Source organism: Schistocerca serialis, chromosome 2, assembly GCF_023864345.2.
Source record: "Schistocerca serialis cubense isolate TAMUIC-IGC-003099 chromosome 2, iqSchSeri2.2, whole genome shotgun sequence".
In the NCBI taxonomy this organism is placed as follows: Eukaryota; Metazoa; Arthropoda; class Insecta; order Orthoptera; family Acrididae; genus Schistocerca; species Schistocerca serialis.
Genome location: NC_064639.1, coordinates 489,763,063 through 489,787,261, shown reverse-complemented (window position 1 = coordinate 489,787,261; position 24,199 = coordinate 489,763,063). Strand labels below are relative to the sequence as shown.

Below are 24,199 nucleotides of genomic sequence, written 5' to 3'. Positions count from 1 at the left end.
CTACAGACAACAGAGACATACGTTCGCTTATTTTGACTACTCTTCCACTGAGCGAAGTTTCTGGGAAATCGGGCTATGGCACTTGCCGTGTTCTCCTCCTGAGTGAAATGCTAAGCTGTTATCTGAACAGTAGCCATGATAATTGGGACACATTATTATAGTACAGCGTAAAATCGTACAATTCAAACATCCACGAAAACACGGGTTTTCGTGCTACAAGGTAAGTTTTTGGTCAGAAAATGCCCTCAGCTTTCGACTTAGGTCATCCTACTCCAGGATTGGAATCGTCCTCTGTTCAAGACTTTACTAAAAGATTAAAAGGTATCTGGCATCGGGTGAAAAACATGAACACAAAGACTTTAGAAATACGTGAAAACACATTAAAAAAGCAAAATTACTTAAGTATCACGTCGGCCAGTGGATAAAAGTATCTAACCCTCACATTCCAAAGAGGGAACAAAAGTTCATCCCCCGTACCAAGGACTCTATCAAATAGACGGAAAAACATCCCAGCTTAATGTTAAAACACAAATTCTGACCCGAACCACAATTATTCGTATAAGTAGAATGCGCCCATTTTTAGGTGAAGCAGAAGCTTGGCTCAATTGCCAGTATCTCCTTGCGAAGGGGGAAGGGAACCAGTTAGGGAAAACAGAAATAAGCCACTGACGCAGAGTGAACATAAGATTGTCCCAACACACCCATTCACATTAAGACCACGAGGTGAGCATCTGAGCTGAATGTCTGTATTTACTTATTAGTTATTAGGTGTTATGGTTATGTTTATGTTTGTGTTATTTCTATGAGAAAGGTTCTTGAGGAACATTTGCGCAACAGAAAGTGAGTTGGTAGTAAGTGAGAATGAGTGACTATGTGTGTGATGCACCCTAAAGTTCGTCTTAACGTTTTTAGATAATTTATAACGGATGTTTCATACGGCAATTTAGTCCTTAAAAAAAAGGTGAACTTGAGGACGCTTTTCGAATGTGAGAGGGACATTAAACTGACAGGGAATTTCCCTAAAGTTCCTCTTAACGTTTTTAGGTAATTTATAACGGATGTTTCATACGGCAATTTAGTCCATAAAAAAGTGAATTTGAGGACGCTTTTCGAATGTGAGAGGGACATTAAACTGACAGGGAATTTCCTTTTCCTATAGGATGCGGAAGAGGCATAACTCGGTACCAACATCGATAATAGTTACTGTCATCCGCTACGACCAAGGGCATTTTGGCAGTGCCCAGCACATAGAGCTACAAGGTCAGGGACTGCTAATGAATGGTACCGCACTCCATGTGACATTTCAGGTCCCATAGTCCGTTTCCTGCAATACCGGAACCAAAACTCTAAATGCCAAATACTCGTTAATTTACCCACTGGGCCCCACTTTTAGAAATCCTGCCCAAGGAAAACCTGACTCCTAAACGCCACACTAGACCCAACTCTTCTGGCTACCCTGTGCCAGTTGTTAGCAGCACAAAATGGACGCGTGACGATGGAACATCTACGACCATATTAAGTAAACATCGGATCGAACAACACCTCCAACTCATAACCATACGAACTAGCGCATCAGCCGTTTATGCACTTTTTATCATAATAAGTGTTGTGTAGTGTCATCTCAGACCTAGAGTTGCCTAAATCACGCTCTTACCTCCCTTCAACCTGTGGCCCCACAATTGTCATGATGGCAGCAGTGAAGAAATGAGTGAACCACAGTGAGCAACAATAAGTTGTGTAAAAGACAGCGAAAAAGCAAACAGAGGCACAGAAACTCAGTGCTTCTGCACTGCAGGAGTGAGATACTGTAGGCCTATCTACAGTAAAAAAAAAGATTCCAAGATTGATTCAGTGATATTATAGTTATAGGATACTACGTTTTTCTGTTTTGTGAAACGCAAAATTTTATATTTCTGAACACTGAAAGCAAGTTGTCGATCTCTGTACCGCTCTGAAATATTATCAGTATCTGACTGCATATTTATGCAGCTTCTTCCAGGTAGTACTCCATTATAGATAACTGCATCATCTGCAAAAAGCCTGATTTTACTACGAATATTGTCTGCAAGGTCATTAATATAGGCCTATAACATGAACAGCAAGGGTACTAACACACTTCCCTGGGTCACATCTGAAGTTACTTCTACATCTCCATGCAAGATAACATGCTGCATCCTCCCTACCAAAATGTCCTGAATTCAGTCACAAATTTCATTTCATACCCCACATGATCATACTTTTGACAATGAGCACAGATGTGGTACTGAGTGAAATGCTTTTCAGAAATCAAGAAATGCAGCATCTACCTGATTGTCTAGAGCTGATAGATGTGTGTCTCTGGTACAGTCAAACCAACAAAACTGGAATCCAGATGACCGAATTAATCTAAGGAGGGTGAAAACATAATGCTCCGGACACCAGCAGCCGTGACAGCAGCCCAGCAACGAAATCAGTCCAAAGTCCTTTGATCAGTGCCCTGCCATTTCAGCAGCATCAACAGCAACACTGCTTCCACTGTCGGCAGTTCCATGGGTCGATAAGAGGAACATTACAGCACTCCTGCCGCATGACTGGCGAACCTACCAGTTACATCATGACAGGCTATCAAGGCTATCAATCCCACACCAAATGTTTCGACACAGCCTCAATACAGAGGCCTCCCACAACTGTCAGCACATGGAAACGTAATTTAGACCACTAGGAGCAGCCCGTCACAGTATCATAAACCTGGGCCATCTGATTACACACCCTAGTCATCACCACATCTACGACACAGCCTCCGAGTGTCCCACCTGGGCACATGGACATTGCCTTGTTGGTACGCCACCACCCAGCAACCACTGACCACCATCTGCCAGCATGCAGTGGCATAACTTGGAGTTTCTCGTAAGAGTTTAAGATAATTTACAAAAATAGCCACTACCTTCCACAGGGAATGCCTGCATTGACACATCAGCACTGGCATGCTGGAGTCCACAGATTGCCTCCCTTGGTCTGCAGTGTCTCTGTTTTGGATCTGCTCAGCCATACCTGTTTGTGGCTGTCAAGAAAGTGTTCAATCAATCAATTCACTGCCTTCTTTACCAGCTCCATCACCAAACTGCAGCAGAGACCCACTTCCCCACACCAACCCTACAGCACACTCTCACTGTTCTATGCCATCATGCCAAACTCTCACCCTTCGAATGAGTGCCATTTTCCAATGGCCGTTGAATTGGTGTGTCTGTGAAATCAGTCACAAACTTGTTCACAGTTGAAACTCATTTGAAGGATGCCTTTTAAATTTTTACAGGGACAATGAAAGAAAACATTTTTTTGGAAAAATCATTTAATTTTTTTCCAAAATATTCACCATACAATTCATACACACTTTCACATGCGTTCAAATCTATTTGGTAACAGATTTTCCACTCTGTCTTAGCTCCTCAAAAATCATCTTCTTAAGGAGATAAAAATCAAGGTCCAAGTGTGTTTTGATTGACGTGAGGGAACAAAAGGCAGTTGTCATTTGACAAGACTGGTCAGTATGGACAGTGAAAGATTAATTCAGTGTTTTCCCCCTCAGATAACCACCTCAGTCCCTGTGCATTATATAAACTTGTTGCGACTGATTGTAGCATATACGGGGTTGTCAAAAAGTCTCTCCGCAGTGCTGAACGATTGCTAGCCGCGCGTGCCGTATGGCTGTTCGCCCGCCTGGGTTACTTCCCTTCAAGTGGACTCTCCCAACATTCCACTGTTTCGTTTAGCTCAGTAAAAATGAATATTCAATAAGTTAGTAACTTGTATTTCACTGAGTTTCATTTCGGTATATTCAATGTGGCATACGGCACGCACGGCTAACAATCATATGGCACTGTGGAGAGATTTTTTGAACACCCCCTTGTCTATATCATGTGATTTCAGTGAATTTAAAAGTGCTTCAGTCTTGTGTCTAACTGAACACTGGCTGCAGGAAGACATAATGAAAGTGGTATATCTTCCAAACTTCATACTAAGCAGTCACTTCTGCAGGAAAGAACAAAGTCGTGGTGGCTGCTGTATCTACATTGACAGTGATGTCACTTACACCCATTCAGTTCCCAGAAAATATTCCCAAATAAAGAGATCTGGAAATATCAAGATTTTAAGAATTAAATCAGTATAGAAAGGAGAAAATACAAAAATGCAGTAAGTGAAGCAGGCAAAAAGAAATACAAACGTATCAAAAATGAGATCGACAGGAAGTGCAAAATAGCTAAGCAGGGATGGCTAGAGGACAAATGTAAGGATGTAGAGACGTATATTACTTGGGGTAGGATGGATATTGCTTACAGGAAAATTAAAGAGACCTTTGGAGAAAAGAGAACCACTTGCATGAATATCAAGAGCTCAGATGGAAACCCAGTTCTAAGCAAAGAAGGGAAAGCAGAAAGGTGGAAGGAGTATATAGAGGGTCTATACAGGGGCGATGTTCTTGAGGACAATATTATGGAAATGGAAGAGGTGGTAGATGAAGATGAAATGGGAGATATGATACTACGTGAGGAGTTTGACAGAGCACTGAAAGACCGAAGTCAAAACCAGGCCATGGGAGTAGACAACATTCCATTAGAACTACTGACACCCTTGGGAGAGCCAGTCCTGACAAAACTCTACCATCTGGTGAGCCAGATGTATGAGATAGGCGAAATTCCCTCAGACTTCAAGAAGAATATAATAATTCCAATCCCACAGAAAGCAAGTGTTGACAGATGTGAAAATTACCGAACTATCAGTTTAATAAGTCACAGCTGCAAAATACTAACACGAATTCTTTACAGATGAATGGAAAGACTGGTAGAAGCCGACCTCGGGGAGGATCAGTTTGGATTCCGTAGAAATGTTGGAACACGTGAAGCAATACTGACCCTATGACTTATCTTAGAAGAAAGATTAAGGAAAGGCAAACCTACATTTCTAGCATTTGTAGACTTAGAGAAAGCTTTTGACAATGTTGACTGGAATACTCTCTTTCAAATTCTGAAGGTGGCAGGGGTAAAATACAGGGAGCGAAAGGCTATTTACAATTTGTACAGAAACTAGATGGCAGTTATAAGAGTCGAGGGACATGAAAGGGAAGCAGTGGTTGGGAAGGGAGTGAGACAGGGTTGTAGCCTCTCCCCAATGCTATTCAATCTGTATATTGACCAAGCAGTAAAGGGAACAAAAAAAAGTTCGGAATAGGTATTAAAATCCATGGAGAAGAAATAAAAACTTTTAGGTCCGCCGATGACATTGTAATTCTGTCAGAGACAGCAAAGGACTTCGAAGAGCAGTTGAATGGAATGGACAGTGTCTTGAAAGGAGGATATAAGATGAACATCAACAAAAGCAAAACGAGGATAATGGAATGTAGTCGAATTAAGTCGGGTGATGCTGAGGGAATTAGATTAGGAAATGAGACACTTAAAGTAGTAAAGGAGTTTTGCTATTTGGGGAGCAAAATAACTGATGATGGTCGAAGTAGAGAGGATGTAACATGTAGACTGGTAATGGCAAGGAAAGCGTTTCTGAAGAAGAGAAATTTGTTAACATCGAGTATAGATTTAAGTGTCAGGAACTCGTTTCTGAAAGTATTTGTATGGAGTGTAGCCATGTATGGAAGTGAAACATGGATGATAAATAGTTCAGACAAGAAGAGAATAGAAGCTTTTGAAACGTGGTGCTACAGAAGAATGCTGAAGATTAGATGGGTAGATCACATAACTAATGAGGAGGTATTGAATAGAATTGGGGAGAAGAGGAGTCTCTGGCACAACTTGACTAGAAGAAGGGATCGGTTGGTAGGACATGTTCTGAGGCATCAAGGGATCACCAATATAGTACTGGAGGGCAGCGTGGAGGGTAAAAATCGTAGAGGGAGACCAAGAGATGAATACACTAAGCAGATTGAAAAGGATGTAGGCTGCAGTAGGTACTGGGAGATGAAGAGGCTTGCACAGGATATCGTAGCATGGAGAGCTGCATCAAACCACTCAGGACTGAAGACCACAACAACAACAGAGCTATAATTTGTTTCTATCGGACCCCTGATAGTGACATGAACACTTTACTAAAAAATTTAGATTATCTCTTTTATAAGTTATTTAAACAGATGTATGATTATTTGTAGTGACTTCAATAGTGACTTTTCTGTGTACTCTGAACAAAAAAAAGAAGACTACTGAGGGTCCTCAACACACTTAACCTGACAGCTACAACAGAAACAGCAAAACATAAAACAAACATTTCAGCCACTACAACATGGCAAATATTTACTAGTAACACTTCAGCCACAGCAATAGACCAAATATTTACTTGGGTACCTACAAAATATAACCCAAAAGGTTTTACCACAGGTTTTGAAGATCACATTGCACAAATAATATTAGATAATATAAGTAAAAATAGGACACCCTATACATTCTAATAAATCATTAATAACTGCTAGCAACCTCAGAGTACAAAAAGTAAATACACTTCAATAAAATTCTCCAATGTTTCAGTCACTGCTGCAAATGACCTTCATGAGGATGCCATTACTAACTTAAGCAAATTAGCATCAACACTCTGAGGACGGCCACTTCCAACAGTGGCCACAATTTTGAAGAAGTTTTACATGTTGAAAATACAGTCACATACCCAGGAGAGTTTTATTGATGTCACAATGGCTATGAAAGCCTCCACTTACATTTAAATTCATTTATTTACTTCTTAACCCAAGAAACATGGGAGGAAGTATACAATTGTAGGAACAGAAATGAAAAGTTTGATAAATTTTTAAGACTTTTCAGTATTATTTTGAGCTGTTCTTCCCACTCAGAAAAAGGAAAATCGTGACAAATAACACAAAAAGTAATTGAATCACTCCAGATGTACAAGCTTCACTGAAGGAAAAGAGATTTCTCTATCGGGTAGCCAAGCAAATCACAACAACTCGAGTATTTGATGTTCATTTAAAAAAATAAAAACCGATCATAAATGAAATCATCAGAAGGTCAAAGAAAAATAACAAATGACAACCACACGGAGAAAGCCACAAATGAAATGAAAGCAATGTGGGGCATTGTCAGAAGAGAAACTGGCGAAACACATAAAAATCAACATAATATTTAATCTGCTTGAAAATAGAGACAAAATTACTGATCCATGCATCATAGCTGATGTATTTAAGGTAAATTTCACAGAAACAGCAATCAATCTGATAGAAAAAAACAGCAGAAAACAGCTTCTGAAAGCACAGACCAAAAATCTATTTAAATCAAAAAACAATCTTTTTATATGCAGCAGGCGAAAAGGAAATACTGAGTATTATAAGGGATTAAAATATAAATTTTCTTTAGCCATGGGCAATGTTCATAATTACATATTTAAAAATTGTGCAATAGCATTGACTCAACCTCTAACTCATCTTTGCAATTCCTCATTATGTTGTGATGTTTTCCGAGAAAAACTAAAAATGGTGATAGTAAGGCTTTTTTCAACATGAATAAGACAATTAAAAAGAACTACAGACCAATATCTCTGCTGTCTGATTTCCAAAAATACTAGAAAGTAGGTTTTACAGAAGATTTATTACATTCACAGAGAAAAATAATTTTGTACCAAGTAACAAATGTGGATTAGGAAAAAACTAGTTGGCAAGATCTGCCATTTTTGATTTTGTTAATGAAGACTTCATTACAATAGAGCAGAATGACCATGTATTGGAAATATTTCTGAACCCCCATAAAATTCTTTGATGAGGTAGACCATAAACTACTGCTTGAAAAAGTGGAATATTTACGAATCATGGGGCTGGCACAAGAATGGATGACGCTGGAAAAGCAGAGAGCAGATAGTAGTAACCACGCAACAGGAAGAAAAAATTATGCATACCGACCAATAATAAATAAGTAAGGTGTGCCTCACTGTTCTATTTTGGGCCCAATGTTTTTCCTGATATTTATCAATGGCCTAGAGCCATTCAACAACTCACAGAAATATAAAAAAATTGCAGCTTACACAAATATACCGAGGGCAAAACTGCTGCAGAACTACATTATGAAATATAAAATTGCAGCTCAACATTGCTTAATGGTTCACCACAAACAGTCTTGTTGTTAACACAGAGAAGAAAACTGTCACAATGCACCTTTACAATACACAAAACAAACATCCATTAACCCTCACTATGAATTTATTTAATAAACAATTAGAAATTGTAAACTGAACAAAGTCTCAAGGAATATGGGCTCAGGGGGAAAAAAAAGAATTGGGACAAGCACACAAATTGAACAATACATTCTGGCATAAAAATATTTGCTAAATGTACAATAAACGAAAAATTTAAAAAATGTGTATTCTTCCCAAACAGATTCACTTCTGTGATATGGGATAATTTCACATGGCAGGGCAACTGAAAATATAGCACCCACATTCTCTTGCAAATCCCTTTTTAAAACATTCCAGAAACTACCTGTTATAACCTTTAATCAACAATTATCGCGTGGATATTCAAACACACTCACTTAGAAACAACAGCTGGTTACATGATAACAACTCAGTATCTCTTATTCGACTGCCGTGCCGTGACGTGCAGACGGCGCCGTTCATAGCTAGGTGGCGCTCCCGCGCTCAGCCGAGTTGCGGAGCGCCTCTATCGCCGTTTGCGCGTACTGTCGTGGCAGCACTGTAAATGTCGTGGCACTGTCACAACACTTTTCCCCCCTTGAAAAAAAACACTCACTTCCTTGGAGACATGGACAGTGCGGAGACATCCATGGCCTCTTGTGAGGCCCCGAGAACATCCCGCGGAGAGACACGAGAGTATGGTCGAAAATGTCCAGGACGGAAGCTCATGCGTGTAACATGCCGCCCAAGCCTGGTAAGATTGATGGGGCTGTTTACGACACTGGTAGAACGCCACGTGTGCGGCAACGATGTGGGTGTTTTTTTGGTAATAGTTAGACAATAAGTCACACATTTCTTGGAAAGGGAGAGAGGCAGGTTCCCACAGAGGGGCTAACTGAGATAGTAGCTGATAGATCTGTGGGGAAATCCATGATAGAAATAACGACTTACACATAGGAGTGTCGACAACGCCGAAAGCCAAGAAGTGTTGCCGCAAACGCTTCTCATAATCCTCCCAGTCTTCAGCGACCTCGTCGTAAGGAGGGAATGGAGGCGGAGAAGAGGAAGACAGACGATGAGTAAGCGTCGTTGAGAACGCCTGAATAGCAGCTGTCAGCTGTGTTTGTTGTTCAATGAGAGCTTGCATAAGCTGTTCCATGTCTGCCCCGTCATGAACACACAAATCCACAACGCAGTGAAAATATCCGACCTCATCGCCAAAAAGTGTTATAATCTTTAATCACCAATAATCGCATGGATATTCAAACACACTCACTTAGAAACAATAGCTGGTTACATGATAACAACTCAGTATCTCTCATTCGACTGCCGTGCCGTGACATGCGGCCGGCGTCGTTCGTAGCTAGGTGGCGCTCCCGCGCTCAGCCGAGTTGCGGGGCGCCTCTATTGCCGTTTGCGCGTACTGTCGTGGTGGCACTGTAAATGTTGTGGCACTGTCACAACACTACCATTGGCATGTGTGTACATTCTTGAGGTAGTTAATTACATAAAGAAAATTTCCAAGGCTAAAAATAACTTCAGATGAACAAATCAAACAGTCCACACATATTGGACCGTAAATGTAACTCTCAAACAAAACGGACCAGTGTTAACTGGGAAGAAACTTTACAATAAATTTCCTCGCCACATGAAGACAATGAAGAGACACAAAATTTCCAAGTGGCTCTAAAAACACATTTGCAGTAAAGATGCTATTACACTATAAGAGAGTATCTATTAACATAAATTTAAATTATTTCCCTCTTTCTGTTATGTATGTAACATTGCTTTTCCTATCTATCACACTGTATATTAGCCTGCACTATTATTTTAATGTATTATACTGCAATGACTTAATGTAAAGTATTATGTACTTGGAATTATTTAAAGTATTTAGTCATTTTACTGTAAATTATCATGTAGTAGAAACTGTATATTAATGTACAAAATAGGGGTGTACGCCATATCATATATCAATGATTTATTAAACGGATATTTCATAATAATAATAATAATAATCACTCATTTTCAATTCTGTGTGTTACCAGTAGGTGGCAGCATCTTCTTAAAGAAAAATATTTACTGCAGTGTCAGTACATCTTCGAGAAATAAAGGTACTTGGTCTGTTAATGCTAATTTGTGACTAGTGAGTGTTTATAAATGCTATAATACGCCTATTACACCCTATACTATTAAATAAGCTATTGTTTACTTCTACACAGCAGTACAGTTACTTTTTTTCTGATGTAGCGCTGGAACTACATTCAGCAATGACCTGTCATTTCACATTCCATTGGAATTGTTTTCGTAATTTTTAGGTGTTTAATATTGACTTTTCTAAGCACTGCTCATATTTCACTTATTTTTTAATATAAATAGTATTCACTTTGAATATGTTCTAAATGTTTGGTAAATCACAGTAATTTCTTAAGTTTGGTATCCTAATCATATTTTATACTAGAACAATGCATTGAACACCACTATAAACTTTTCATTCACCAAATCTAAGCTCAGAACTGAGAAGGGTAATCATTTATAAGATGTGCTCTGTTACAGCTAGCATCATCATGATGAGACTTCATGAGAGTTCCAATAGTGTCACCCAATTTCATCGATGACTTAAGGCAAACAAATTGTTGTATAAGCAAAAAAAAAACTGTGCATAAAAATATTTGAGGATAAAACAAATGTAGTTTTTGACTGAAATAAAAGTTTCCCAAATATCCCATGGAAAATTATGTGTGCAACTCATCATACACCAAGAACAGTGCCAACTGACAACAAACACATCCCAGAGAATGCTATTGTAGTAAGGTATTACCTGCCTATCCCAAGAAAGAGAAACATTCCTAGCCCATCTCTACCTCCTAGTAGAACTCACTAGGTATTCTTGTAAAGGGGAAAAATTATTCTTATGCGAACAGTAAAGATTAAGTATTAGAAGTTCAATTTTTTTTTAAAAGTGACTGTTTTCTGAATACTGTGATTAAAGGTATAACAGAGTTGGCATTATGGTCACTCGGGTAATAATAGAGCTGATAGGGTGCCTCACCCTCTTAAGCCTTGTGTTCATTACATGCATAACAGAAACACAACCCCATCAGATTATTCATCAAGAGCTGGCAAACAGAATGATTCCTAGTTAATGCCCAAGCCAATAACACACACGTTCAATTAGAGAAGAAATACAAGAGTAAACAAGCCACCAAAAAGCTTTAAAATCTTGCAGTGGTCCATAGATAACTTTTCTCTCTCTGGACAGATGGTGTCCAGTTGGATGACTACATCAATGTCGTAACTGGTAAGTGAAGGACAAGTGGATACAGAAAGTCGCCATCTATTTTCTGTTCTGGTGTATCCTCTAGGGTGATTACCAATAGTGCAACACAGCCCTTGGAGAGGAAGAGTATGGGTTTGCATCTCAACAGCATTGAAAAATTCTGCCTATCCCTCAGCAGAGCTATTCATCTGTGTATCTGATAGTTGTTCACACTTATATATTATTCATTTCAGTACCTGTTATCAAAATATTTGATATGTTCTTTAACTCAACAAAAGATTTTGATACAATTCCTCAATGTTGCTTAGTGAACAAAATACACAAGGTTATGGAAGACTGCAATGTTTGTGGATGATGCTATTGAGCAACTGAAATCACTCAACAGAGGAAAGTCCACAGGACCTGATGGGATACCAATTCGATTCTACACAGAGTACGCGAAAGAACTTGCCCCCCTTCGAACAGCCATGTACCTCAAGTCTCTAGTGGAACGGAAGGTTCCAAATGATTGGAAAAGAACACAGGTAGTCCCAGTCTTCAGGAAGGGTCATTGAGCAGATGCGCAAAACTATAGACCTATATCTCTGACATCGATCTGTTAAAGAATTTTAGAACATGTTTTTTGCTTGCGTATCATGTTATTTCTGGAAACCCAGAATCTACTCTGTAGGAATCAACATGGATCCCGGAAACAGCGATCGTGTGAGACCCAACTCGCTTTATTTGTTCATGAGACCCAGAAAATATTAGATACAGGCTCCCAGGTAGATGCCATTTTCCTTGACTTCCGGAAGGCGTTCGGTACAGTTCCGCACTGTCGCCTGATAAACTAAGTAAGAGCCTACGGAATATCAGACCAGCTGTGTGGCTGGATTGAAGAGTTTTTAGCAATCAGAACACAGCATGTTGTTCTCAATGGAGAGACGTCTACAGGACGTTAAAGTAACCTCTGGCATGCCACAGGGGAGTGTTATGGGTCCATTGCTTTTCACAATATATATAAATGACATAGTAGATAGTGTCGAAAGTTCCATGCGGCTTTTTGCGGATGATGCTGTAGTATATAGAGAAGTTGCAGAATTAGAAAATTGCAGCGAAATGCAGGAAGATCTGCAGCGGATAGGCACTTGGTGCAGGGAGTGGCAACTAACCCTTAACATAGACAAATGTAATGTATTGCGAATACACAGAAAGAAGGGTCCTTTAGTGTATGATTATATGATAGCGGAACAAACACTGGTAGCAGTTACTTCTGTAAAATATCTGGGAGTATGCTTACGGAATGATTTGAAGTGGAATCATCATATAAAATTAATTGTTGGTAAGGCGGGTGCCAGGTTCAGATTCATTGGGAGAGTGCTTAGAAAATGTAGTCCATCAACAAAGGAGGTGGCTTACAAAACACTTGCCCGACCTATACTTGAGTATTGCTCATCAGTGTGGGATCCGTACCAGGTTGGGTTGACAGAGGAGATAGAGAAGATCCAAAGAAGAACAGCGCATTTTGTCACAGGGTTATTTGGTAAATGTGATAGCGTTATGGAGAAGTTTAGTAAACTCAAGTGGCAGACTCTGCAAGAGAGGTGCTCTGCATCACAGTGTAGCTTGCTGTCCAGGTTTTGAGAGGGTTTGTTTCTGGATGAGGTATCGAATATATTGCTTTTCCCTACTTATACCTCCCGAGGAGATCACGAATGTAAAATTAGAGAGATTTGAGCACGCATGGAAGCTTTCTGGCAGTCGTTCTTCCCGCGAACCATACGCGACTGGAACCGAAAAGGGAGGTAATGACAGTGGCCCATAAAGTGCTTTCCGCCACACACCATTGGGTGACTTGCGGAGTATAAATGTAGATGTAGATGTAATGTATATTGAAATATGGCAATGAAAGGAAACTGGTGAAATGCAAGAAGACTTCCAGAGGATCTACATTTACCATAGAGGCTGTAGTTGATCCTCAGTGTAAATTAATGTTCCAGTAATGCATTAAGCAAACACTGTTGGAATTACCCACTACTCTTCGATTACTCTATTGGCGATAAGCCACTGAAAACAGTACCAACCGTAAAATAAACAGGAGCTTTCATCCAGAGTGACCTAATATGGGACAACAATGGAACTTTTTACAGAAAAAGCAGAAGACAGGCTGAGATTCATTGACAGAATCCCAAGAAAATGCAATCCAATCATGAAAGAAATGGTTTACTGTTTTGTATTTTGATTAGTTCTTAAGGATTGTTTGTCAGTCTGTGACCACAATGGTTAAGAGTAATAGGGACTGGAAAGATACAAAGAGATGCATATTTGGTTACATATTTATTTAGTGAGAGCATCAGGGAATTTTCCAACAACCTCCAAGCTCCAGTAATACATGCAATAAGGAAGCCTCTCTCGTCACAGAGAGGTTTACTGTTAAAATTTCCACAGTGTATACTCAAAAAAGAGTCAGATAACATTTACTGCCTCCCATACAGGAGTCACATGGAAGGGAAAGTGAAGAAATTAGAGCCTATAAAGACATTTACAGACAGTCGTCATTCCCACCCACAACTCATAAATGAAACTAGAAATAGTAGAAATGATAGTGGCAGCAAAACTACTGTATGCAACACGCCATAAGGTGGGTTGACATAGATGTAGACGGTAGATTTAAATGTAGATTTTATGTATATAAAATACTGCTCCAAATCTTAGACCAAGCATTATTACTTGTCCACAAACAAATGTGTCATCATTGCTCCTATCTGTAAAGAGTATGGTGAATGTAATAGCAGACAGCATACAGCTTGTGCAGATATCAGCAGGCTTATCATGTCTACCACACAGTTTAACAACAATTCCTTGGATGAAATGGTCCTTCATAATCCATGTATGATCCCTCATACATCCAGCGATACAAGCTGAAGTGTAACATATTGCTTCGGCGATATGTTAGTTTTTATTAGCAGTTCTGAATGTGCATATTGTGTGGGGAATTTGTGTTCTTTGTGCATGCTGTTGAGTGCAATGGAAACAGCATTTCTGCGAGAAGTGGGCAGCTCTACAGTTTGGTCAAGCTTTCCAGCACCTGCCAATTTGGCAGTTATTCCATGCAGCTGTGCCCGTACCTCTGAAAACGCCCCGTACCATAGAATAGTGTTATAACGTCAAGTTTAACAAATATATTTCAGAATGACACAACACATATAAGTCACAGAGTAAGTTGACAAGCAAGACATGTGTACACGTTAGCATTCGGATGAGCACTGAGTTCCAGTCTAGCAGCTGCTGCTCGGCTGGCCGCTTAGGTGGCACAGCTGCTGCATGGCTGGCAGACAGCGCCGCACGTAGAGGACGCGCGTAATTGCGCGGTGTCGCTTTGAATGATCGGCGAGTCACAACACTTTTCCCCCCTTTGAAATTGTTGCTCTGGTCTTGATGGAGGTGTCCTGGAGATGGCTAACGTCCATAGGCGTTGTTTGACTCACTGTAAAGTCTCGAGGAGGAGGCTTCCCGTACGGACGTAAGTGTCCCCGATGATAACGGGTCGAGATGACAGGAGACGTAGGGGTCGAATCTGCTGGGGCACTCTGCACCAATATGCCCGTTGCGGCAAGTCCAGTTGATATGACAGGAGACATGGGCGATGTGTCAGCGTCCGTTGGAGGAGGAGGCGAGTAGATTTGCTCTGACAGAGGATGGTCATTCGGTTCCTACATGGGCACATCTCCTGGTGGCGTCCGTTCTTGTGCTGGCATCGCGATGACGGTGAGAGGGCTGCGTTGTGAGTATTGAGAGATTCCAAGATCCCGAGCATCAGGTAGGGCCAAAAGTGGTGTAGCGGCATTCGGAACAGGTGTTGCTGGCACACGAGGCCGAAGCTGGTCCGAATGATGCACTGCAACACCCGTGTCTGTCTGTATTTCATACAGGCATCTGCCACGGTGTCTTAAGATGCGGCCCGGGCTCCATTTTGGCTGCCTGCCATCTCCCCGTACCCAGACGAGATCGTCGGCGGTGAACCGGCCAAGGGAAGGCACCCGCAGCCGTGAGGTGGGAGGCCACAGAAGATGAAGTAGCGTGCGGGGCTGTCAGACATGTAAGAGCTCAGCCGGGCTGTGGTCGCCCATGGGGGTGAAACGGTAAGAAGCGAGAAACTGAGAAGCGCATCATCAGCAGCAGAAGAAGTCAGAAGTTTCCGCATCTGAGCCTTAAATGTGCGGACCAGTCGTTCAGCCTCACCGTTGGATTGTGGATGGAATGGCGGGGCCGTGACATGCATAACGCCATGATGAGCACAAAAATCTGCAAATTCGGAAGAGGCAAATTGCGGACCATTATCAGTAACAAGAGTTGAGGGGAGGCCTTCCAAAGAAAAAATGCAAGCGAGAGCACTGGTGGTTGCTGCGGTGGTAGGCGAAGTGCAACGGACAATGAAAGGAAAGTTAGAGTAGGCGTCAATTACGAGGAGCCAATAAGTACCTAAAAAGGGTCCCGAAAAGTCAGCATGAATGCGCTCCCAGGGCTTCTCAGGCGAAGGCCACGGTGACAAAGATGACTTCGGGGCAGCGGCCTGTGACGCACAAGGGCCGCAGGCAGCGACCATGTGTGTTATTTCAGAGTCGATGCCAGGCCAGTACACATGATGGCGCGCCAGAGATTTTGTGGGAGACACACCCCAGTGCCCTTGGTTAAGGAGGCGCAAGACTGAAGCACGCAAAGACGCAGGTACCACGACACGCGGCGAAGCATTGTCAGTGGAGAGGAGGATAACACCTTCCCTAGCCGTGAGGCGGTAGCGCAAAGCATAGTAGTTCCGCAACGGATCAGAAGTCTTAGCGGACAGGCGATCTGGCCAACCCTTCTGAATACAGCGTAAAACCCAGGAGAGGGTAGGGTCAGAACTCATAGCAACCGCCAGCCTGTCCCCAGTGATGGGGAACCCGTCCACAACCCGCTGCTCAGCAACATCCAGGTGGAAACACAAAAGTTTGTCCCTATCGAATGCGTGATCAGGACCCATGGGAAGGCGAGACAGAGCATCAGCATTTGCATGTTGAACCGTTGGCCGGAAATGAATCTCATAATTGAAACGAGACAAGTAAAGAGCCCAACGCTGGAGGCGGTGTGCAGCCTTGCCGGGAAGTGACGTTGATGGATGAAACAAAGAGACAAGTGGTTTGTGATCCGTAACAAGATGAAATTTTGAGCCATAGAGAAAAACACCAAACTTATTAAGAGCGTAAATAATGGTCAAAGCTTCTTTTTCAATTTGAGAATACTTTTGTTGGGCATCCGTGAGCGTGTTGGAGGCATAAGCAATGGGTTGTTCCGAACCGTCAGAAAAACGGTGCGCAAGGACTGCCCCGACCCCATATTGAGAGGGGTCTGTGGCAAGAACAAGATGTTGGCCAGGTCGATAAGTAGCCAGGCATGGGGCCTGTTTCAGCATAGTCTTCAATTTCTGGAAAGCTGCATCGCATGACGTGGACCTGTGAAAAGGCACGTTTTTATGCACCAGCCGATGCAACGGCTGAGCCACCGAAGCCGCAGACGGTAAAAACTTGTGATAGTATGCTATATTCCCCAAGAAGGCCTGCAGTTCCTTAACAGATGTAGGGTGAGGAAGGGCATCGATCGCAGCGACAGTTTGCTGAAGCGGACGAATACCATCCCGAGAGAGTTGAAACGCCAAGTATGTGATAGATGCCTGAAACAATTGTGATTTCTGAAGATTACACTTAAGACCGGCAGTCTGTAAGACATGAAAAAGAGTGCAGAGATTTTGAAGATGTTCTTCAGTGGCGGAGCCAGTGACAACAATGTCGTCCATGTAATTGATACACCCAAGGACAGGGAGCAATAATTGTTCCAAGAAACGCTGAAAGAGAGCAGGGGCACTAGCAACCCTGAATGACAAGCGTTGGTATTGATAGAGGCCGAAAGGCGTGTTAAGGACCAGAAACTGCCAGGAAGCAGTGTCGAGAGGAAGTTGATGATAAGCTTCTGACAGGTCAATTTTAGAAAAATACTGGCCTCCAGCAAGTTTAGTGAACAGTTCTTCAGGACGGGGCATAGGGTAAGTGTCGATGAGGCATTGAGCATTTACAGTGGCTTTGAAATCGCCATTTGGCTTAGCAACGACAATGACAGGAGAAGACCACTCACTGGAAGTGACAGGAAGCAAGACCCCTGAAGTAGTGAGACGATCCAACTCCCGTTTTACCTGATCACGAAGGGCCACAGGAATGGGCCGAGCCCGAAAAAACTTAGGCCGAGCAGTGGGTTTGAGTGTGATATGAGCTTCAAAGTCGTTTGCACGGCCTAAGCCAGGAGAAAAAAGGGACGAAAATGTCGTCGACAAGGAATCCAGCTGAGCATAAGGAATAGCATCAGAGACAATATTGAGAGAGTCATCTATGGAGAACCCAAAAACGCGAAAGGCATCGAAACCAAAAAGATTTTCTGCGTTGCTCTGGTTGACCACAAATATGGGGACAGTGCAAACAACGGATTTGTAAGATACCTCAGCATTAAACTGACCCAAGAGAGAAATCTTTTGTTTATTGTACGTCCGTAATTGCCGAGTGGCAGGTGACAGGAGTGGAGAACCCAACTGAAGATACGTCTGAGAATTAATTATAGTGGCAGCAGATCCGGTATCCACTTGCATGCGAACATCTCGACCAAGGATTTGGACAGTGAGGAATAACTTCCCTGAAAGGGAAGAAGTGCAATTGACAGACAACACAGAATCAGAATCAGCGTCATGTTCATGAACATCATGTATGTGGTTGGATTTGCAAACGGAAGACACAAGACCTTTCTTTTAGCAATTGTGACACACAGCCCAACGTTGGGGACAATCCTCGCCTGAATGTTTAGTAAAACACTGCGGACATGATGGAAGTTGCCGGGGGTTTTGCTGCAGTTTCTTAGTGGGTTGTTTACGGCTAGGCCGAGACTGCGCGTGGGAGCGCACTGCGGTCACGTCGGCCAGCGGGCACGCGCCGCATGCGTCATCAACAGTGCACAGAGGTTGTGTTTCCCCGACATCACCCCACGCCTCTATTTGCGCCCCAGCAGCGCGAGAAATTTCAAAAGACTGCCCAATGGAGAGAACTTCATCTAGAGTCAGATTCGCCAACTGAAGGGCACATTGCCGAACTTCTTTGTCGGGCACCGACCGGATAATAGCATCCCGTACCATGGAATCAGCATAGGATTCTTTGTGAACGTCAGTAACAAATTGACACTTTCAACTGAGGCCATGAAGTTCAGCAGCCCAAGAACGATAGGATTGATGTGGCTGTTTTTGACAACGATAAAAGGTAACACGAGAGGCTACCACATGCGTTTGCTTTTGAAAATAGACAGACAGAAGTGAGCACATTTCAGCAAAGGACAAAGATGCAGGATCCTTCAAAGGAGCCAATTGCGACAACAACCGATCCAGGAAAGCAACAGAGACTTACATGGTTGTTCGTCCGTGACATGAAATGCCAAGAGGTGCTATCGAAGACGTTTTTCATAATCAGACCAGTCTTCCGCCATCTCATCATAAGGAGGAAAAGGAGGTACAGCCAATGACGAGAAACGCCCCGCATTTGATGCCACGACGAAATCACGAATTGCCGCTGTTAGAAGCGTTTGCTGTTCAAGGAGATTTTGCAATAGTTGCTCGACAGTAGCCATGGAACCCTGTGGGTCAACGGGAAAAGGAAAAATCCACTATCTCATCGCCAATTGTTATAACGTCAAGTTTAACAAATATATTTCAGATCGACACAACACATATAAGTCACAGAGTAAGTTGACAAGCAAGACATGTGTACACGTTAGCATTCGAATGAGCACTGAGTCCCAGTCTAGCGGCCGCTGCTCGGCTGGCCGCTTAGGTGGCGCAGCTGCTGCATGGCTGGCAGACAGCGCCGCACATAGAGGACGCGCGTAATTGTGCAGCAGCACTTTGAATGATCGGCGAGTCACAACAAATAGCATGTACCTTGACAATGGTCTATGTCAAGAAAAAAAGGAGACAGTTCCACTGGAGCTTCTGCACTAAACCCTGTCAGAGAGCAGATGCTGACCTGTTGATAACTTTGTTGACACTTGATGTAATTATCAAAGCAAAATTGCCGACTTAACACTTGATGTAATTGCGAAAGCTTAATTTCAGACATTTGGGTTTTCAGAGCTGTGTAAGTTTAATGAATATACGCAGTTATCTGGTATGTTGTTGAACCTAGATAAGCATGAATTTTATCTCCAGCGAAGGTCAGGCTGCACAGGAGACTCAGTTCAAGGGAAGAAAAAGAAGATTCATAGAGGGGAGAATTGTGGTCCAGATTAACAAATCAGTAACTCAAATCTGTACACCACTGCTTCATAATTATTACATAAAGATCCTCCCTTCTCTGAAAATTCACCAGATACAGAGGGAAAATCCCAAAGCACATGGTCACAGAGGCATCAGAAGGTTCAACATGACAAGCAATTGTGGAATAGTACCATGTGTTCATATCGTATGGAAAATTCTTGGAATAATTTCACTTACATTACGTCAGATGCTTTTAATGCTTTACAGTGCACCTTACAAAGTACTCTCCGTCTATGAAAATCTTCATGCATACAAATCCCCTAACAGTTTTAAAATTTACCAAATTACAGCCATATGAACTCAGTGAATGAGTCAGTCTATGCAGTACACGGTATTACATTTCTACCCATCAAATTAAAGGAATGCAGAAGTTGAGACGGGCGTGGGAAAGGGTTGTAGCCTGTCAAAAATGTTATTCATGCTGTACATTAACCAAGTTCTAAAGGAAAGAAAAGAGAAATTTGGAAATGGAATAAAAGTTAAATGATGAAAAATGAAAAGTTCAATGTTTGTCATGACAATGTAATTATGCCAGAGACATCTATGGACCTGCAAGAGCAGTTGAGCAGAATAATTTATATCTTTAAAAAAGATTAAAGATCAATTTGAACAAAAGTAAAATACAGATAATGGAGTGTAATAAAATTAAGCCAGATGGTACTGAGGGAATAAGATCAGTATATGAGTCACTAAAAGTAGTAGTTTTGGCAGTAAGATAACTGATGTTGACTCAAGTACAGAGAAGATAAGATGCTGACTAGCAACAGCAAGTGAAGTGTTTCTGAAGAAGAGAAATGTTTTAACATTTAACATAAATTAATGAGTTAGGAAATCTTTCCTGAAACTATTTGTCTGGACTGGAAGTGAAGCATGGATGATGAGTGGTACAGATAAGAAGAGGATAGAAGCTTTTGAAATGTGGTGCTACAGAAGAATGCTGAAGATAAGATTTGGAGTAACTGCGGAGGAGGTTATGAATTGGATTAGGGAGAAAATAGCATTGTGACGTAATGTGACTAAAATAAGAGATCAACTGATAGAACATACCCTGAGGCATCAAAGAATAGTCAGTTTGGGCATTGAGAGAAGTGTAAGGCAAAAAATTACAATGGGAGCTCAAGGTTTGATCACAAATATGAGGCTGAAGTGAATATATGCTGCGGTACTTCTGCAGAAATGAAAAGCCTAGCAGAAGATAATAATTGAGAGCTGCATGAAGCTGGTGCCACAACAACAACAACAATGTGCATTGTCTCTCTCTCTCTCTCTCACACACACACACATTTTATTCCTTTATTCCTCCTTCCAGTCCAAAATTAACTGTCCTTGGACACCTTAGATCAGTCCAAAGGTAACTGTTCTTGGACTCCTTAAGAGATTTGTCCCTTTTTGTGAAAGTTTTTATCTTCATTTATACATAGTAGTAACTGCTCATGCTTTATTTCCACTGCCTACAGACTTTGACACATTACAAATGCTTTCAGTTTCTTCTTCTCTGGGGGCCCCAAAGATCTGTTTTCATTTTATAAAATACTGAGTTTCAGGCAACTTCACAAATACCTTACTCAGTTTCTTCTCAGTATTTGATAAAAGCATTTTGATGTGGACTGCAATCTTGTGATACATCGCTCACTTTGCATTCTTCAGTTCACTTAATAATGCCTTCTACATAGGTGAAGTCTATCACTTCACCTGCTGTATTTTCCCCAGCTACATTTACTTCTCGGTTCATCACAACAAATCTTCAAATGTACTTCTGTTGACACTGTCATGTAACCCTTGTGGTATGACCTCCAGTGGCACATTAATGCAGAAGCCTCAGGAAGAGGCAAGCATAGGTTAGAAATGGACAGTCATGACCCACCCTATCCCCCTCCCACCCAAAATATGTTTTTAGCAATAGAATTTATATTTTTACATAAATAAATTTCCAAATTTTTCAGCTGCATGAAGCTGGTGCCACAACAACAACAACAATGTGCATTGTCTCTCTCTCTCTCTCACACACACACACACACACACATTTTATTCCTTTATTCCTCCTTCCAGTCCAAAATTAACTGTCCTTGGACACCTTAGATCAGTCCAAAGGTAACTGTTCTTGGACTCCTTAAGAGATTTGTCCCTTTTTGTGAAAGTTTTTATCTTCATTTATACATAGTAGTAACTGCTCATGCTTTATTTCCACTGCCTACAGACTTTGACACATTACAAATGCTTTCAGTTTCTTCTTCTCTGGGGGCCCCAAAGTTCTGTTTTCATTTTATAAAATACTGAGTTTCAGGCAACTTCACAAATACCTTACTCAGTTTCTTCTCAGTATTTGATAAAAGCATTTTGATGTGGACTGCAATCTTGTGATACATCCCTCACTTTGCATTCTTCAGTTCACTTAATAATGCCTTCTACATAGGTGAAGTCTATCACTTCACCTGCTGTATTTTCCCCAGCTACATTTACTTCTCGGTTCATCACAACAAATCTTCAAATGTACTTCTGTTGACACTGTCATGTAACCCATGTGGTATGACCTCCAGTGGCACATTAATGCAGAAGCCTCAGGAAGAGGCAAGCATAGGTTAGAAATGGACAGTCATGACCCACCCTATCCCCCTCCCACCCAAAATATGTTTTTAGCAATAGAATTTATATTTTTACATAAATAAATTTCCAAATTTTTCAGTTAACTTTTGAAGAATAATGTAGCATAAAAATTAAGTGTCCGGAAAATGTCAAGGAATTCTAGAAAATGACAAGTTACTTCTCAGTTTCTTTCCTCCATGTGTGTTCTTGTGTGCTGACCACCTGTACATAACATTCCAACTAGCTAAAAGCATCCATTCACAGACTAATTGTACCAAATGACGACGACAAATCCAACATGGTTCAAGGGTCTGCTGGTAGAATGTATAAACTGCAGAAAGCTGAGTAAGCCCAGACAAAAAGGCAAAGAAACCCCATCCCACTAAGAAAAAAAATTACAGAAACTCTGTATCCCACAATGTGGAAATGATTTATGATTGTATAGTCATATTCTACAGGTCTGTGTTCATAAATGCAATCCTAAGTGAAGCATTAATCATGGTGAATGAACACAGTGATTTTATAGTGTGTAATGTTTGATGTTGTCAGAATTGTGAAAGTCCATACATCATTTGTGTGACAAATGTGCTTCTCAAATGTTTGGACAAATGTTTTCATATACTGTACTTCTCTGAAATGAAATTTCTTGCATGCCATGCTAAAGTTATAAACTCACGGATGTAAACACAATACTTTGTTTTTTAGCTTTTCCTCATTTCAGAGGCTTATCTCCAACATAATAATTTACTCGGAAATTACAATACAAAGAATAAACGTTCTTAAACTATATTTTCAAAATATTCCTCCAAGTGTTTCTGTCTTGTGTGTCCTCTTCCTCTGTGCCCATCCTCCTCATTGTGTGCTGTAGATTTTGAAGTCAGGTGGTCAAAGATCATCCTCTTCTTCTTCTTCTTCTCCCCTCTGGTTCCCACTCCAGTATCAGTTTTGGTATTCTGGCTTTCTCCATTCGTCGTACATGCCTGTACCCCTGTAATTTGTAATTTCTTCCTATCCATTACATCACATATTCTTTCTTTTATTTACATTCTCCTTATTATTTTGGTGTTCCTTATCTTTTCTTTCCTGGAGATTCTTGCCGATCTCCTCCACAAGTTGATCTCTAGAGCTTGTAATTTTTTAATGTTAATTGTCCAGATCCCCGTTCCATACAGAACCACACTCTCTAATATGGGTCTGTATATTAATTTTTTAGTTATGCTCATTACATTCCTGCTCCATAAGACTGAGTTAAGCTTCCCAATGACCTTCCATCCGCTATTAATTCTTTTATTGATTTCTGACTCTGATTTTTCCCTCAGTTTCTAAAATGGATCCCAAATAACAGAAAGTGTTTATCTTTTTGACTTTCTTTCCTAGAATGTATAGCTCATCTGAGTCATTAGTCAAGTATTCTGGTTTTTTGTAATTAATCTTCAAACCCCAAGTTTTGTATGCTACTGCTAGTTGATTGCACATATTATATTAAAATATTTATAGGTATTATTTTTATTATAGGCATATGTGGCATGTCAAAAGTTGTTGGAGGGGGGGCGTGAGAGACTGTATCAAACTGTGACCCCACCCACCAGACCCACATTCTAGATCCATGCCTAAAAAGAGAATTCCTGGAGCTGACAGAGAACAGGGCCGCCACTTGAGATATCTATCCAGGGCCACTAATGAATGATGACAAATTGCATTGCTTATCCTGGTAAGTTGTGTGAAGTAAACCATTGCTTGCACCCATCACCATGTCCCACTGAATCAGCCAAACACTAAAAACAACAACATATTAATGATTATTAACTAGAGTTTTCTTGTCCTCACATTGCTAATTGTCCTGAGTAGGTTCCTGTGGACTCAGT

The 24,199-nt window shown here is 41.2% G+C and overlaps 1 long non-coding RNA gene across 1 annotated transcript in view; it reads right to left on the bottom strand.

Moving 5' to 3' along the window:
• Positions 1–24,199, bottom strand: part of LOC126457417 (uncharacterized) — a 62,493-nt gene that overhangs the window by 5,797 nt on the left and 32,497 nt on the right. The window lies entirely within an intron of this gene.